Source organism: Scyliorhinus canicula, chromosome 12 (genome assembly GCF_902713615.1).
Source record: "Scyliorhinus canicula chromosome 12, sScyCan1.1, whole genome shotgun sequence".
NCBI lineage: Eukaryota > Metazoa > Chordata > Chondrichthyes > Carcharhiniformes > Scyliorhinidae > Scyliorhinus > Scyliorhinus canicula.
In genome coordinates, this window is record NC_052157.1 from 120,273,263 (window position 1) to 120,287,565 (window position 14,303).

At 49.0% G+C, this 14,303-nt stretch overlaps 1 pseudogene; it reads right to left on the reverse strand.

Annotated features, from left to right (window-relative positions):
* Positions 1–12,468: 12,468 nt before the first annotated feature.
* LOC119974524 lies at positions 12,469–12,971 on the reverse strand (annotated as a pseudogene).
* Between the last annotated feature and the right edge of the window lie 1,332 nt (positions 12,972–14,303).

A 14,303-nucleotide genomic window follows, 5' to 3' on the forward strand; every position in this document is an offset into this window, starting at 1 on the left:
CCTCAGAGACGTTCTGCTAATTCAGAAGGATAGAAGGGTGTGTAACTGAGTATCACGTAGCCTTGCATTGAATTTACAGCATAGAAACAGACCATTCAGTCCATCATATCCATGCAAATATTTATGTTCCACATGGCCCTCCTCCCAACCTTCTTCACCATTGGCATATTCTTCTATTTCTTCCTCCCCCTTGTACATATCTTGCTTTGCCTTAAATGCACCTATGCTATCTACCCCAACTATTCCTTGTGGTACCCAGTTCAATATTCTAACTGCTCTTTGCAGAAAAATCGTTTTTCCTGAATTCCCCATTGGATTTATCAATTGGTATCTTACACATCTGACCTCTAATTCTGCTCTCCCTGGAAGTAGAAGAATTTTTTCTACATCTACCCTTTCAAACCCTTCCATAATCTTAAAACATCTAACAGGGTGCTCCTCAGTCTGAATTTTTCCAGAGGAAAGAGTTGAATCTTTTAATTATCCCTGGTAGATTTAAACTCTCAATTCTGGTATCATTTTACTGAATTTTTATTTTCATTTTCTGCAGTGTGTCTGCATTATTTCTTTTGGAAACCAGACTGGGGAAAGGAAGCAAATTTGTTTCCCGATAAGGACATAGAATCTCTACAGTACAGAAGCAGGCCATTCAGCTCATCAAGACTGCATCACTCTCTTAAATGGCACATTACCTCGGCTCACGCCCCTGCCCTAACCCTGTAATCCACCTAAACTGCACAGCTTTGGACGTTAAGAAGCAATTTTAGCATGGCCAATTCACCTAACCTGCCCATCTTTGGACTGTGGGAGGAAACTGGAGTACCCGGTGGAACCGACGCAGACACGGGAGAATGTGCAAACTCCACACAGACAGTCACCCAAGTCCGGAATTGAACCCTGCACTGTGAGGCAGCAATGCTAATCTCTGTGCCACTGTGCCGCCCACAGGTAATGGCTTTTTATGACGACCGGTTAGTTTCATGGTCACTATGACTCCTGTTCCTTCTTGTTTATTGCATTATTTCCCTTTTTATTCTGCTGTTACATTTTTTTGATCCATGGATGTTTAATGGACCTGTGACCTTAAGACAAAGCCGCCTGCAAGAAGCAGCCTTTAATTCAAACAAGCATGGACCAGAAAACTGTGCTGTTTTGGACGGGTGTTTGGAGATTGGCTGGCCACAGTGATGATTTGATTGATGTGGCTGGTGGCCAATGTAAGGGCCCAAAAGACTGTGCTCTGCCCACCAGGTGATGATTGGATCTGATCCCACTTGAATATCCTCAGAACCATGAGATTTTAATTTCACTTTTGAATCTGCAGCTGGGATGGAGGGTTGGGCAGCATGGTAGCTATGATCAACCAGCGTGCTGCAGAAGTACTATATTAAGAGACTCTTCGGTGGGATTCTCCGTTTCTGCGACTGTGTGTTGACGCCAATGCAGAATTTGTGGACGGACACAACATCAAAACTGGTGCCATACCAAGACCGATTCCGCTACTGTTAAGGGGCTAGCACCGGTGCCACGTGGAACACAATCGATTCTTTTTTTATATAAATTCAGTGTACCCAATTATATTTTTCCAATTAAAGGGCAATTTTGCATGGCGAATCCACCTAACCTGCACATCTTTGGCTTGTGGGGGTGAGACCCAAGCAGACATGGGGAGAATGTGCAAACTCCACACAGAGATTGTACCTGGGTCCTCAGCGCCGTAGGCAGCAGTGTTAATTACTGCGCCGTCATGTCGCCCTAGAACACAATCGATTTTCATGAGAAACGGTGCCAGATTCACTGGTTCCATGATCGACAATTAGGAGGCTAACAAGCTGCAGCCGCATATACACACTTCACTCCCCACACACACCATCCTAGCCAACAAGATGGCAGCAAGAAGAGCAGCACCCCACTAATCCATGCGGAACTGGAGACCTTCCTGGAGCAGAGGCGCTTGACCCTGTACCCCGGCTGGGCAAAAGGCTTTCAGCCACCGTTATTCATCATGCCTGGGCGCAGGTGGCAGAGATGGTCAGCGCTGTGGGCAACGTAGTCCGGACCATCCAGCAATGTCGGAACAAACTGCACGACCTTCTCAGGGCGGCCAGGATGAGTAGGCAGCACTGTGTCCCTTGCACTAACACCCATCCAACACACCCATAATCTTATCCTCCCCCCCTTCCAACCCGGAGGGCAGCCGAATCCAAACCTTGCCCCACATACTGGCACCCATACCGACTGTCATAGTCGGGTGCCTAGGTCACTGAGGCCAACAGCTGCCCACCCCCTGAGCTGCATGAGTCTGACTGTCTAACGCTGGCGTCTTCTGCGTGTTCTCCTATCCTCCCTTAGGACAAGGCCATGCACAATTGCCGGGAGCGGGAGATGACAGGAGGGGGATTGCTGGACCTCAGGCCCCTCACCATGGCTGAGCAGAGGGCCTGGACGTGGTTGGCGGGCCCGAAGAAAGGGACGTTGCCGAGGTGGTGCTGGGCCCCAGGCGAGGAAGTGAGACCCCGTTTAGTTACGTTTCCCAATGACACGTATGTCAATCCCTTAACCCCCACATTACCCTCACCTCAATACCACCCTCACCCCCACTCTACCCTTACCCCTAGATGACGCACACCACAACACCACCCTCACACCCACACCATCCTGAGCCCCCCGCCCCATGGTCTAATCATGCGTCTTTCTTGTGTCTTGCATGACCTGCTGGGGATGGGGCGGGTCCATCAGTCGTCTCCCGCACCCAGCCAATGCCACAGCCAGAACCCACCTCCCCCTGCCCCCATGAGCCGGGCACCAACGATGAAAGCAGCTCGGACACCAGCCCTCTGCCCAAGACTCAGGACACCCTGGAGCTCGGGTCAGAGGATGACTGGTTTTCCATTACAACTATGTCCAACACCCTCCACCATCCCAGAGACTCTCATCTCAGTTGGGCATGTTAGGGAAGAGGCTCCTGGGGCACTCTCTGATGCACATCACACAGCTGAGGTGGGAACACCCGAGGGGGCGGACAATCAGAGGGCAGACCGACCTGAGGAACTAGCTGTCGTCTAGACTGGCCTCGAGCTTCAGAAACAGACTGACCCATCTATAGTAGACATGCAGTCACAGGGCCAGGCACTACATGATGGGTTGTCGGAGAGCATCCAGTAGATGCAGGCACAGTTGGAGGAGTGTAACCGCATGCAGGAGGTGGTGCCGACCATACGTGCCACCCATGCCAACACTGTATGGGTGGCGTCCACGGTGGAGCCCTTGGGGGCTATGAATCAGCATGTCCCACATTCTCCCGTGTTTGCATGGGTTTCGTCCCCACAACCCAACGATGTGCAGGGTAGGAGGATTGGCCACGTTAAATTGGCCTTAACTGGAAAAAATGAATTGGGTACTCTTAAAAAAAAATTATAAACTGAATTAGCAAGTCCAGGGCCTGGGGCATTCTGTGTAGGTGCTGGCCGAGGACCAAGACAGAGTTGCCGCCTCCCAGGCGACCATGTTCCAGAGCCACCTAGAAATCGCAACAGCGCTCCTGCTGTCCAGTCACAGCAGGCCATGGCTGGGAACGGTGGCGGCATTGCCCAGGCGCTGGCTGACATGGCGCCAACACAGAGGGAGGTGGCTCAGTCCCAGAGGGAGATGGCTCAGTCACTGCGTGATGTGACACAGTCCCAGACGGCAATGGTCCACTCTCTGTGCTCCATGGTCGCGAGCATGTGGATCCTGGTCGAGACCAGAGTGGGCCTCCAGGACTGATCGCACCCCCATCCCATGGAGTCGCCCGGGGGCCATCGGGCATCCCGAGGGAGGAGGAGGTGATGGGGCCAGTGCCGATGACTCCCGCAGGGGAGGTGCCAGAACACTGCAGCACCACGCATTCCTCCCCTCCTGTCCCTGGTGCATCTGGTGGGCAGCGGAAAGAATGGGGCGGCAGCATGCCACTTGGGACACCCGACCAACATCCAGGCTCGGTTGCCCCAGAAGACGCCCGCCAACGGGGACCCAGGTCGCAGGGCAGTAATCACTCCCACTCCTGCTGTACCATCTGGGGAACCACCTAGATGTTAGGGTCCTTAAGGCCAGGAAGCTAGAGACTAGTTAAGTTGGGACTAGGGCACAATCTGTATATATTCATTCACATTGAACACTTGTTACCACCGTTACAACCTGCCTCGGTGCTCTGAATGATGAGTGTAAGGGGTGGGCTAGTCTAGGCTGGATGGGGTGGGGCCTGGGCTCCACAACACTGCCCCCCCCCCCTCCCCACCGCTGACCATCCCGACCACCACCCCAGAGATTCGATGGGACCGTGTGATGTCCAGCTCGCATGCAGGGATCACCCAGGTGGACAGTGGAAAGTTCTATCGTGGGCAGGAGTCAGACATTGCCAAATGATATGGAGCACCAGAGCCCATCGCAGAGCGGGTTGTCAACATCCTCCATCCCATGGACCGGAACCGCTGTTACTACCAACCCAAGACGCCCACCACGTAGTGCAAGAGGTATGTATCATGGAGTAAGGTGCAAGCGGGGGGGTGACTGGGGGAAGTGGGCGGGGGGGATGGGCAGAGTGATAGGGTTGGGATGTGGTGTCCATGCTCCGCCAGTCCCCCCCTTCCAACATCCCCCCTCTCAATCGGTGAACTTCGAGGCAATCAAAGTGTTCCATGCGCGTTGCCCTGGCGCACACATCGTGCGGCCTCCTGTACCTGCCTGGCCTCCATCTCTTGTCCACCCTTGCCTTCCTCTGCATGCTCTTCATCGGGCGAGGCCTGGTGCTCCTCCTCCTCCTCCAGCACATCACCACTCTGCTGTGTGATGTTGTCGAGGACACAGCAGGCCACCACGATGCGGGTGACCCTCCCAGCGGCATACTGGAGGGCCCTTCCAGTGCGCTCCAGGCATCTGAGCTGCATCTTCAGGAGGCCAAAGTAGCACTCGATCACCCTCCTGGTTGCTGCTTCATGGCCTATCATCTGCAGGTGCTCGTAGGGCAACGTGCATCCCGTCAATCACCCCCTGGACCTGGGGCATCTCAGTGATGGTGGCGAACCCCATTGCCCCGGCATCCTGATGGGCTCGGTCCACATTGAAATGGGTGTATTGTGCCCTCCGGGCGTATAGGTGATGGTGCGGATGTGCACTGAGCTCTGTGAGATCCCAGACAATTCCCCACTCGCCACTTGGAATGACCCCGTGGCATAAAGGTTCAGGGCAACCGTCACCTTGACGGTCACTGTGAGCGGGTGTCCTCCCCCATTCCCCCGTGGTGCCAGGTGTGCAATAATCTGGCAGATATATCGCACTCTCTCCTTCCTCAGCCGGAGTTTTTGACGATATTCCCCGGTCCACCAGGTCCTGAAATGACAGGCTTTCTTGGTACACAGAGGAAGTACCACATCTCCATGACTGGAAAGAGAAAAGCAATGACCTCTGTTTAAACTTCCCAGATCCTTTAGCTGCAAGCTATTCATCCATTTCTCTAAGCGGGCTCTGATCGACAGCTTCCACAAACACAGCTGTCAGCCTTGCTTCATTCATCTCCCTTCATGGATGTGTTACAATGCCTGGCCAGTTCTCACCAGCGTCTGAGTGACTGGACCAGAACCATAACTCAATAGTTTTTTAAGGCAGTTCGGAAAGGTCAATTCGTTCCAGGAGTGAAAATGTGAGAAATAGGGCTTGGTTATTTTATAAACAAACATTATTAAAACAAAAGAAAAACATATTTTAAACTTTAACCCTAACAATAACAGATTACATATCATTTCTTAACATTAACTCACTACTTTCCATTAAACAGCCCTTCACATGAACATTAAAAAGCAAGAGAGTAGCCAGGGAAAGGGTTGGCCCACTGAAAGACAGGGGAGGGGATCTATGTGTGGAGCCAGAGGAAATGGGCGAGGTACTAAATGAATACTTTGCATCGGTATTCACCAAAGAGGTGTGTAGATAGCCTGGGTCACATTGAGATCCAAAAAGACGAGGTGTTGGGCGTCTTGAAAAATATTAAGGTAGATAAGTCTCCAGGGCCTGATGGGATCTACCCCAGAATACTGAAGGAGGCAAGAGAGGAAATTGCTGAGGCCTTGACAGAAATCTTTCGATCCTCACTGTCTTCAGGTGATGTACCGGAGGACTGGAGAATAGCCAATGTTGTTCCTTTGTTTAAGAAGGGTAGCAAGGATAATCCACGGAACTACAGGCCGGTGAGCCTTACTTCAGTGGTAGGGAAATTACTGGAGAGAATTCTTCGAGACAGGATCTACTCCCATTTGGAAGCAAGTGGACGTATTAGCGAGAGGCAGCACAGTTTTGTGAAAGGGAGGTTGTGTCTCACTAACTTGATAGAGTTTTTCGAGAAGGTCACAAAGATGGTTGATGCAGGAGGGCAGTGGATGTCGTCTGTATGGACTTCAGTAAGGCCTTTGACAAGGACCCTAATGACAGACTCATACAAAAGGTGAAGTCACACGGGATCAGAGGTGAGCAGGCAAGATGGATACAGAACTGGCTAGGTCATAGAAGGCAGAGAGTAGCAATGGAAGGATGCTTTTCTGATTGGAGGGCTGTGACTAGTGGTGTTCCGCATGGATCAGTGCTGGGACCTTTGCTGTTGGTAGTATATATAAATGATGTGAAGGAAATGTAACTGGTCTGATTAGTAAGTTTGCAGATGACACAAAGGTTGGTGGAATTGCGGATAACGATGAGGACTGTCAGAGGATACAGCAGGATTTAGATCGTTTGGAGACTTGGGCGGAGGGATGGCAGATGGAGTTTAATCCAGACAAATGTGAGGTAATGCATTTTGGAAGGTCTAATGCAGGTCGGGAATATACAATGAATGGTAGAACCCTCAAGAGTATTGACAGTCAGATAGATCTAGGTGTACAGGTCCACAGGTCACTGAAAGTGGCAACACAGGTGGAGAAGGTAGTCAAGAAGGCATACGGCATGCTTGCCTTCATTGGCCGGGGCATTGAGTATAAAAATTGGCAAGTCATGTTGCAGCTGTATAGAACCTTAGTTAGGCCACACTTGGAGTACAGTGTTCAATTCTGGTCGCCACACTGCCAGAAGGATGTGAAGGCTTTAGAGAGGATGCAGAAGAGATTTACCAGATGTTGCCTGGTATGGAGGGCAGTAGCTATGAGGAAAGATTGAATAAGGTTGGTTTGTTTTCACTGGAACGACGGATTTTGAGGGGCGACCAGGTAGAGGTCTACAAAATTATGAGGAGCATAGACAGAGTGGATGGTCAGAGACGATAGTGATGTTTAGGGGCATAGAACAAAGAACAAAGAAAAGTACAGCACAGGAACAGGCCCTTCGGCACTCCAAGCCTGCTTCAACCATGCTGCCCGTCTAAACTAAATTCTTCTACACTTCCGGGGTCCGCATCCCTCTATTCCCATCCTACTCATGTATTTGTCAAGATGCCCCTTCAACATCACTATCGTCCCTGCTTCGACCATCTCCTCCGGCTGCGAGTTCCAGGCACCCACTACCCTCTATGTAAAAAACTTGCCTCGTACATCTTCTCTAAACCTTGCCCCTCGCACCTTAAACCTATGCCCCGTAGTAATTGACCCTTCTAACCTGGGACAAAGTCTCTGACTATCCACCCTGTCTATGTCCCTCATAATTTTGTAGACCTCTATCAGGTCGCCCCTCAACTTCCATCGTTCCAGTGAGAACAAACCGAGTTTATTCAACCGCTCCTCATAGCTAATGCCCTCCATCCCAGGCAACAGTAATTCTCTTCTGCACCTTCTCTAAAGCTTCCACATCCTTCTGGTAGTGTAGCGACCAGAATTGAACACTATACTCCAAGTGTGGCCTAACTGAGGTTCTATAAAGCTGCAACATGACTTGCCAATTTTTATACTCAATGCCCCGGTCAATGAAGGCAAGCATGCCGTATGCCTTCTTGACTACGTTCTCCACCTGTGTTGCCCTTTCAGTGACCTGTGGACCTGTACACCTAGACCTATCTGACTTTCAATACTCTTGAGGGTTCTGCCATTCACTGTATATTCCCTACCTGCAATAGACCTTCCAAAATGCATTACCTCACATTTGTCCGGATTGAACTCCATCTGCCATCTCTCCGCCCAAGTCTCCAAATGATCTAAATCCTGCTGTATCCTTTGACAGTCCTCATCGCTATCCGCAATTCCACTAACCTTTGTGTCATCTGCAAACTTGCTAATCAGTTACATTTTCCTCCAAATCATTTATAAATACTATGAACAGCAAAGGTCCCAGCACTGATCCCTGTGAAACACCACTAGTCACAGCCCTCCAATCAGAAAAGCACCCTTCTAACTCTCTCTCTGCCTTCTATGACCTAGCCAGTTCTGTATCCGCCTTGCCAGCTCACCTCTGATCCCGTGTGACTTCACCATTTGTGTCTGCCATTAGGGACCTTGTCAAAGACCTTACTGAAGTCCATATAGACAACATCCATTGCCCTACCTGCATCAATCATCTTTGCGACCTCCTCGAAAAATTCCATCAAGTTAGTGAGACATGATCTCCCCTTCACAACACCGTGCTGTCTCTCACTAATACATCTTGACAAATACATGAATAGGATGGGAATAGAGGGATACAGAGCCCGGAAATGAAGAACATTTTAGTTTCGACGGGCAGCATGGTCGGCGCAGGCTTGGAGGGCTGAAGAGCCTGTTCCTGTGTTGTACTTTTCTTTGTTCTTTGTTCATACAGCTCCCAGTTCCACTTACACAGCCAGGCAAAGATGAAACTGTGTCCAGTAAACTGCTGTAAGTAAAGTTCCTTTCGAATCCTTTTCGAAAGTCTGTATCTGGAGCAGCTTTTTCATGACCTCTCTGGGTGACTTCTCAAATCCTTCTACTGATCTGTTCAAAGCAGGATTAATTATCTCTCTCTCTGAGCTCCGCCCAACCCCTAAAACAAAGGTTCTCTTCTGGAGCTTCCAGATTTGAACCCATCATTGTTACCTTGGCTGTTTGATTTCCCATTCCAGTTTATGCAAAAGAATAGAGCCATGCTATTGATATGCAACTAACTTCCCACTGACGGACAAAAAGGCCATCAAACTCTGTGGTGGGCTAATAAATGGTCAGACAGGAATGTCTGGAAAGACAATTGCTCGGGGTGATTCATCCTTGCTGAACAGGGCCATTCTATGTATTCCCACTAACACGTTTAAGTCTGAATAGGACAATGTAACTCATGGCAGGTGTGGGCGTATCCCTCTGACTGTGTCAGCAGATTTTTTTTCCTTAGTCTGTTTAATCCCTAAATTGCTTGCTCCATCTTTGATCTCATTTCTGGACCCAATTTCCCAATATCTCACTCGCTTAACAGATGAGTACCTCTGAAGGTAACCACAATATTTACAAACATTGTGGGTCTGGTTTAGCTCAGTTGGCTAGATAGCCGGTTTGTGTTGCATAGCGATGTCAGCACCACGGGTTCAATCCCCGTACTGGCGGAGGTTATTAATGAAGGCTCACGTCCTCAACCTTGCCCTTCGCCTGAGATGTGGTGATCCTCGTGTTAAATCACCACTTGTCAGCTCTAGCTCTCAAAGCAACCGATGGTCATCTGGGCCTATGGCAAAGTTACCTTTTACCTTTACAAACATCAACCACTTTAAATATAGTTAAGTGCATTCAAATCACCCCCCTTCACACTTGAGTGATTTTGAAGTATGGGCAGCATGGTAGCACAGGTACGGGCAGTACGGTAGCACAAATGAATAGCACTGTGGCTTCACAGCGCCAGGGTCCCAGGTTTGATTTCCCGCTGGGTCACTGTCTGTGAGGAGTCTGCACGTTCTCCTCGAGTCTGCGTGAGTTTCCTCTGGGTGCTCCGGTTTCCTCCCACAGTCCAAAGACGTGCAGGTTAGGTGGATTGGCCATGAAAAATTGCCCTTAGTGACCAAAAAGGTGAGGAGGGTTACGGGACTAGGGGGGAAGTGAGGGCTTAAGTGGGTAGGTGCAGACTCAATGAGCCGAATAGCCTCCTTCTGCACTGTATGTTCTATGAGCTGGAAATTGACAGCAGCAGTACACCGTATCAGGGCCACGCTGGAAAATACCTGCACCAAATGATGCCCTCGTGAATCTAGCCTGAGGGTGTGGAGAATCGGACTTTCAGCCCGTTAATCGGATGCAAATGACGCATTTGCAGGCCCCCACCCGAGAGGGGCATAAAGCTCGCCTCCAGCAGGGGCCTGAGCATCGGAATAGCTGCTGATTCCATTTTAGCTCAATTCTGAGCTGGAACGGGAATTCCGCTACTGGCTGAGGGGAGCAGAAAACCCAGCCCTCTGAAAACAGCTGCTAAATATCGGTTATTTTGTAAAACGTTATAATCTCCAGCTGAACTCCCTTTGACAACCGCCATTACTTTCAAACTCTGGTCAGATTTCCAAACTCTGTATCTCAGGTAGTGTTGGCTGCAAGTGCACTGACTTCAAATCCTTAAAATATCAATAACCTAACAGGCTCAGCTGTTGTTTCTGAATTTTTAAAACCATCATAGAGTGAATTTCTTATCAAACGCTTTCTGATAAATTGCTTTAATTCTTCGATTGGCAAATAATACAGAAAACATGGAGTGTTGGTGTAACCTTATCTCTGGAAATTATTTTGAATCTATCCCATTCCAAATTACACATTGGGTGGACTCAAACCAAAATTTGGCAAAGTTTCAGACTCGGACAGAAAATTGTTGTGTAACCCTCCAGTTGCACAGACCAATTTCTCGCCAAATCTTGAGCCTCTTTGACAAAATAAATGGGTCGGCATGGTTTACGGTGTCACTGGTGGGTTGGATCTTCCGAGCCGGAAACCAGCTCCAAAGAGATCAGGACGCCATCTTTAAACGGCATCCCGATCCGTGCGGCTGCCTTACACCCCCAGCCCCCATCACGCAGGCATTGGGGGATTCCCCCGCGTCCCCATGGTAATTTTTTGCGGCATTCCTCTCCGTCTGCACGCACACCGGACCATCCCCCGGCCCCCCACAACATCCAGCGACCCCCCCCTCACCAAAACCACAGAAGTAAAGTCGACACTCCGCCTGCACCCCACATCATGGGGCTCTCATTATGGTCTGGCGCTGCCCCAGCATGTCCCCCTAGTCTAGGCCAGTGTTCTTCAAACTTTTTTTCCGGGGACCCTTTTTTACCAACCGGCCAACCTTCGGGACCCAACCTGGCCGACCTTCACGACCCACGCCGGCCGACCTTCGCGACCCATGCCGGCTGACCTGAGCAACTGTCCATTTTCTCTTACCTTGTTTGCTGCAGACAAAAAAGGAGGAAATGGTTTTGGGTCCCTTTGGCCCTCGTACATGCTCCTCCAATGGAACCTGTTGGATTAAGGTGAAGCCTTCCGCTGTCGGAAAGCATGGAGTCTCCATCTGTCAAGTTCTGCATATTTTTCCTGTAAATTTTTATCAAATAACGCCCCCCCCCCCCCCCCCCCCCGTCGAACTTGTAAAAAATATAATAAAATGAGTAAAATAAATGAAAAAAATGAATAACCCCTCCCCGAACTTGTAAAAAAAAAATGAATAAAATAAATGTAAAAAAAAAATAAAATCCCCCCAAGCTTGTAAAAAAAAAGAATAAAATAAATAAATGAAAACCACTGCAGAACTTGTAAAACAAAAAGTTGCAACAGTTTAACAAAAATAGCAGCCGCACTGCGCATGCATGCCCGATTATCGGCGTGCATGTGCATTCTGCGAACATGTAAAAAAAAATCGGCCGCATTGCGCATGCACATACGATGATCAGGCACGCATGCGCAATGCGGCCGATTTTTTACATGTTCGCAGAATGCGCTTGCGCGGCGGTCATCGTTCACACTGCGGCCCCTTGCAGCCGGCGTTATTAAAAGCCGGCTGCTGCGCGGGGATTTGCGCGATTGGGAGCATCGCGGACAACGGTTCCGCGACCCTCCCGACACCTGCCCGCGAGTCGCGCCCCCGACTTTGAAGAACACTAGGCTATACTTACCTCTGCGCCCCGGAGGGATCCTCTTGACTGCTTCAGTTCTGTCCCTGTTGTAAACAGTCACGTTGGCAAGGTATGAATATTCATTAATGAGGCTCATGTGGCGGGGGTGCTGCTAATAATATTTAATTCAATGCAGATGTATTAAAATGAGTATCATGCACTGTGTGGGTGTGAATCATTTTTTAAAATTAAGAGTACCTAATTAATTTTTTCCAATTGAGGTGCAATTTAGCGTGGCCAATCCACCTACCCTGCACATCTTTGGGTTGTGGGGGTGAAATCCACGCAAACACGGGGAGAATGTGCAAACTCCACATGGACAGTGACCCAGAGCCGGGATCGAACCTGGGACCTCGGCGCCATGAGGCAGCAGGGCTAACCCACTGCGCCACTGTGCTGCCCTATTCCCCATTTTTCTTGCTTGGAGCTGGAGATTAAGGCGTGGAATACTTTGCCGAGTAGGGATTTTCACCTTTGGGAGGACAGGTGCAGCAGAGCAGAGCCCCTCCAAGGAACAGCAGACCCGAGGTTCCACAACTGGTGTCCAAGGAAGGTCAAAGTTCTCTCCTCTGGGCATATGTCACTACTGGGTTGTAGCAATCCTTGATAATGGTGTTTGCTGACCAGGACACTGGGATCAGGGTCAGTACACCAGCCAGGAGGACCTTGGTCTTTGTTACTTCGTTTTCTATGCAGTTGGTGTATTTACCTCCAGCAATGGAGATGAGGATGCCAATGACTCCCACCATGAGTCAGGTAACAGTCAGAACTCTGGAAATCTGGAGGTCTTGAGGGAGGGCTAACAGGGAGTTTTACATTGCATCGGCCCTGTGCTCTGAATAATGCAGTTCGTCCAGAGACCTTCCCAAATAATATATGCCACCACAATGTTGTTTCTAATGACAACGGTCACTCTCCACATAGAGAGGACACAGGTGAGCAGAGCGCCGTGCTAGCTGAACACTCACAGTACGATGCACAGAATCTGGTGTCCTACTGTTGCCACTCTTGTAGTTTTGTGGCATCAATTAACAACATTGTGGAGAAAGAATTTAGTCTGCTTTCACAATCCCGTGCAAGCTGAGGTCAAGTAGTAAAAGAGATGCACTTTTAGCCGCCGTGTAATGGGCAGGCATAGCTCCTCTTCTCAGCATCCTTAAACTGAAATCAGGGAGAGCCTGTTGAACCAGATTCCAGCCTAGTTTCAGGTACATTTGGTAATGTGATGAGGCACATAAATGGGTTGGTCAACAAATATCTGTGTGCTTTTTGGCATATGTTTGTCGCTCAATAGATTTTCCCCTTGTAAAGAAACCAATCTTTATTCGAAAATGATATTGCCCAGTGTAGCTTTAAGTAATCTGTCATTTGGAGGACAAGGGAACGTGACTTCCTCCGGTAACTCTTTTATTTTACAAACAGTTAAGTTTATGTAAAACGAATCTTCAGAGGCCTTTTCTGCTCTCTGTTCCTGCTGCCATTCTTATGATGGGAGGAGCTGACTTAAAGATAAACTTTGATATTTTCTTTATCTGATCTAGGAACCCTATGGCAAGGTAATGAATTGTTTCCAAAAGAGCATCAGACACCTGCTGCAAGAAGGAAGAACTCAGTATCTAGAGCAAAGGGTCAGTTCAAACCAAGATCAATTTTAAATAATTAAAATGACAACCTGTCAATCCAATCTATAAGGATGTGATTAACACCATTACCGTACAAAATTATCACCGGCATGCAGCATTATATTTGTGCCTGTTCTTTCACCTCACAATATTTGCTGTACCCCTTTACTGTCTCTGTTATCCAGCTGGATGAGTCAACGCAAGCCTCCATCCATTCTTGTCCATCCAGTCTTAGCCAAAGAATCACTTGCAATGGTTTCTCTTCCTGCTCCTGCAACGTTACCTCTGGTGTCCCTACAAGTATCTACCTTTGATCCTCCCCTATATCGCATCTACATTGTCCTTCAGCAACATAACCGGACAACATGTCTGATTCCCCATATTTGCTGATGTTACCCAGCCCTACGTCATCACTATCACTATTAAACCCCTGGTATCTCTGATTTGTCACACTGCTTTGATTGACCGCCAGTACTGGATGAACAGTAATTTCCTTCAACTAAATATTAGGAAGAACGAAGCGACCTTGATCTGCACAAGAAACTCCGTTCCCTAGTCACCAACTCGATCTTCCTTCCTGGCAACTCTGTGTCTGAACCAAACTGCTCACAAACATGGTGTCATGTTTGACCCCAAAATGAGCTCCA